Source organism: Gossypium raimondii, chromosome 9, assembly GCF_025698545.1.
Source record: "Gossypium raimondii isolate GPD5lz chromosome 9, ASM2569854v1, whole genome shotgun sequence".
Lineage (NCBI taxonomy): Eukaryota > Viridiplantae > Streptophyta > Magnoliopsida > Malvales > Malvaceae > Gossypium > Gossypium raimondii.
The window spans coordinates 23,141,708-23,146,371 of record NC_068573.1 but is presented as its reverse complement, the minus strand read 5'-3'; the positions used below and the strand labels follow the sequence as shown (position 1 = coordinate 23,146,371).

General features: G+C 30.9%; 1 long non-coding RNA gene across 1 annotated transcript; it reads left to right on the top strand.

Moving 5' to 3' along the window:
- The first annotated feature begins 2,717 nt into the window (after positions 1 to 2,717).
- On the top strand, positions 2,718 to 4,267 carry LOC105798653 (uncharacterized). Its single transcript, XR_008188484.1, has 4 exons — positions 2,718 to 2,732; positions 2,810 to 2,900; positions 2,978 to 3,061; positions 3,811 to 4,267. It is a non-coding gene; the product is annotated as an uncharacterized LOC105798653 (long non-coding RNA).
- The last annotated feature ends 397 nt before the right edge of the window (positions 4,268 to 4,664 follow it).

The following is a 4,664-nucleotide window of genomic DNA, read 5'->3' as shown; positions in this document are numbered from 1 at the left end:
GTTTTGATATAATTTTGATTTAACAAGAGTTGAATCATACTTTATAGGATTTGAACCTTGGACGATAGGTTTTGAAGACCCATGTGTTACCGAATATATCACTTTCTTATCATAATAAATAAAATTGTAAAAAAATCATTTTATTTTATAACCCTAATACAATACATTGTATGTCGTATATAATATGAGAAAATGATAGATTGAGCAAAATTGCATCATAGGTTGTGTTCAAAATTCAAATTCTTTTTGGTTTAGAGGGTTTTATGTTTGGTCAGTGATAATTTTTTTTCTTTCGCATATGTGATTTATCTTTTCGATATATAAAATGGTAGGGTGAATGATTTAAATTGTGGAATGTTTGGTTTATATAAGCAGCAAGGTAAGAGAAGAAAAGCAAGATAAAATTCGAAAGATGATCCCATTGTTGACTGATTTGATATATTTAAATATTAGATTTAAAAAAAATATTGATAAATAAATATTAGATTTGTTTAAATATTAGATTTAAAAAAAACATTGATAAAAAACATTGATAAATTCGATATATTTAAATATTAGATTTTTTAAAAAAACATTGATAAATAAATAAAGTAACTTAACTAATAATTTTTAGTAGATAAAATAAAAAATTATTAACAGAGCAAAACGACGTCATTTTGTTCAAAATAAAATGATTTTTTGCGGCGTTTTTTATAAAAACGCCACAAAATTCATTTTAACTAAAAAAAAATTTCGCGCTGAGTTTTCCCAAATTTCCCCCTTAAAACCCCTAACTTTGCAAACAAAATGAAAAAAAGAAGAGGAAAATGGAGGCACCAAAGACGATTCAGCACAAAACCTCTCCAATCTACTTACGAGTTAGCAATTCCTACTACCGTTTGTTTCCCTGGAAAATATATGAGACTTAATTTTATTATTTTGTTTGTTTATTTGTGAGTGTGTTTCATCTTGTTGTGTTCATTACTCAGATCCCTGTCGCTTTTATTACTGTTCCATTTTTCCTCTTTATTTTCTAATTTTGGGTGTTATTTATTCCATATAGATTTCTAATTATAATTTTGATCATCTTCCAAAAGAGGGAACTCGTTTTTGAAAACCCTAAGCAGAAGGAAGAAATCGAAGTGATTTTAGCCACCGCCTCTGCTCCGCCTCCAGCCATGAAGGTTCTATCTCTGAACCATGAATGTATCTTGCTTACACAAAAAAATAAGCTTTACGAAGTTTAAAATTTAACCGTGCACCCTTTCTTTTTATTATTATTTTTTTTCTCTTTGCAGTTCAATATCGCCAACCTCACTACGGGATGCCAGAAGAAGCTAGAAATCGACGATGACCAGAAACTGTAAGTTTCCTTGCTTATCTCTTTATATATTATATGTTTATCTCTCAATTTTCTTAAGCTTTATTTTTGAAATGTTTTATTCCAAAATAATCATCATTTGTTGCCAATTTTTACTTATTGTGGTATAAACTAATATCAAGCACTTTGCTTGACGAATGCAATTTTATTCATCGCAATGGGGGTTTTTGATTTGTTGTTTTTCGTCAGATCTTTGTAAGAATCCAGTTGATGGGTTCTCTACCGGATTGGTTGATGAAAACAATATCTTTTAATGGAGTGTTACAATTATCGGACCACCAGATACTCTTTAGTAAGTCCTCCTCGCCTTTTTTTTTTGGTAAAGTTTCTTTCTTTCTTTTGTTATTATCATTGAAATTAGTTGTTTCTTATGGATTCTTTGATGTGGATTTTGTGTGTTTAAATTTGATTAGTAGATTAATGCTTAATAGGGTTTAGGGTTTTTTAAATTAATTGATTTAGCTGAACTTTGATTTATGCCATAGTTGGTTTTAAGGTGTTCTATTATATTCGAATAGGATTTTGGGGTTCTAAATTGGATTATCTTGATTGAGTTTTAGGTGATTGTAAGGTTAACGTATGATTTTGAGTCTTACCTATTGATTGTGTTGCCAATTGCCAATTGTTTAGGTTTCTCGAATTGATTGTAGGCAGCAATCTTAACAAAACAAATTGTTTGTTTTCGACAAATATACATGATAACCATGGATAGGGGTTGCTGAATGCTTCTTTTCATTATATATATACATCATTTAGTTTTACCATCAAGACCTAGTTCTTGTAGTATCGGTTCTCTTGAGAATGATATGTGGTATTTTCTTAGCTTCTGCAATGAGGTTGTTGGTTCTAACGAGCAAAAATTATTGTTCATGTGCTTTTGGAATTTTTTTAGTCACAAAAGCTTATCAACAGTTGTCTTTTCTTGTAGCTTACGTTCCTTGTTACGTGTCTTACCTTCCTGTTGTTTGTTATCCTCAAGTAATCTTAACATTGAATTGAGTTATTGAAGGTAACTCCCTCCTTTGAGCCTTAACTGCATTTTGGTGGTTTTTAACATTTTGCTTGTTATAATGCTACATCAGTGTTCTCACTTGTATGTTTGATGCTCATGAGTTCTGCAAATGTGCACTGAAGATGTCTTACTGCTGGTTGGCTATGTTGCAACTATTAATCCCTTTTAATTTTCCTGTTAATTTTTTGCTTTTCAGTGGCCATCTTCATGGTAGTTAGTTACTGCTACTGGTCTTATTACTGATGCTAACAAGTTGGGTTTTAGTATCTTATTTGAATTATTTGTAGAATTTGAATCATAAAAACATTGTCAAGTATCTTGGATCATTGAAGACAACAACTCACCGCATATAATTCTTGAGTAAGAAACCTTACATTGTGGTATGTAGTGTACTCGAAATGTTTGAAACTTGTACTTATTGCTTTACATGTTTGAAGGTATGTGGAGAATGGTTCACTTGCAAACATTATCAAGCCAAATAAATTTGGGCCTTTTCCTGAATCATTGGTGGTTGTTTATATTGCCCAGGTTTGTTTCTACTGCAATTTATTGCTTCATTTCCTTATTGAAGTATCATTTCGATATGCTAATTACTTGTTGAACAGGTTTTGGAAGGTTTGGTTTATCTACATGAACAGGGTGTTATCCATCAGGATATCAATGGTGCAAATATTTTGACAACTAAAGAGGTAACCTACCAACTAGTTCTCTTTTTTCTTATTTCTTGTCCATCAGGAGTTCTATTACTATTTATGGATCAGCTTTTTTTAGTGATTTTCTTGCTGTAAATTTGATTGTGGCGGCAGAGATCTGATAGAGAACAATACCATTTGACCTCCTCATTTTTAGGGGACTTGGAGACTGGTTGAATTTGGTTCACTTCATTCATATGTTTCATTGTACTTCAGCTGCTTACGTTGTGAGAAATCTGCTAAGATAAAATAATAAGTGAAGTTGAAGTTAGTCATTGTTATCCCCAGTTTGACGGTTGAATAAAGTTAGTCAAATTGGAAATTTGGTCCTGTTTTTGGTGCATACATGCACTTCAACAGTTGGTCTTTGAAACAAATTGTTGTTGTTTACCATATATAATTTACTTGCTGCATGGATGGATGAAATTTGGGTAGTATTTTCCTTTCTTGACTTTCTATAAATGATTTTTCCTTTTGCTAAAGACCTCCATCTATAATGTGTGAGCTACATTTTCTTGTTGTTCTAGTTTAATGGATAATTTTTTGTTCCTCAAAATGAGATTGATGTGGTTTATTTTGTTCAATTGCATATTGGATTGTCATATGTGTGTGTGTTAGTTTTATGGAAATGTGATGCTGCTTCTTTTGGTTTAATGTATGTTGTTTTCTTGAGCTTTCTTTTGGCTTTCTTACCCGTCCAATACTGCTTCATTTTAATTTTGTATTCATTGTATTTGTTAATGCAGACGCCAAAGCCATCGTCTGGACCCCACAAGTTGAGGGAATGTTTGCCACTTATTCTCATTCTGCGAAACAGACTGAAGTATTCTTTGACATACAGAGAAGTGATTGGTATTCTTCTGCAAAGGCATGTCAAAAATCTTAATGGCTATTTATATATTTTTTTTATTTTTAACATCTCTATTGTTTACCAAGTTTGTTGGTTTATCTGATCATTTGGTTTTGCATCCTTTAGATATTGAAGGTGTAGTGGAGGATTCAATCTCTTCAAGCTGGAAAAGCCAAGGCTTAGCACTTTTTCAAGTAGAGTGTTATTTAATGTTGTATTCCATGGTCGTTTATCTTAGTCGGAACTTGAATTAGGTGTTATTGAAATAGGGTTTTGTAGCTACCTTGTGTACTAGCTTCTTTAATCATGATTGTTAATTATTACGTGTTTTGTAGCTTATTTTATATTTGGCCGAGTTAATATAGATCAAATGAGCTGTGAGGTAGATTGCTCATTTATTTAAACATAATATTTTAAATCTAAATTTAAATTCATTAATTTTTATATTTACCTTTAAATTTAAAATTTTAATAGAAAATATAATTTAATAAATTTTTTATCCTTAAAATTATATAGTTTAAAGTTTAAATTTCAAAAATAAAACAAAATATAATATTTATTATAGAAATAAATATTATTTAATTATTTTTTTTAAAAGTTATGCTTTTAGTGGTGTTTGTGAAAAAGCATCGCTAAAAGTCATGAGCTTTAGCGGCGTTTGTTGGAAAAGTGTCGCTAAAGGTCTTGTTTTTTAGCGGCGTTTTTGAGAAAAGCGCCGCTAAAGGCCTTGGTCTTTAGCGGCGTTTGTGG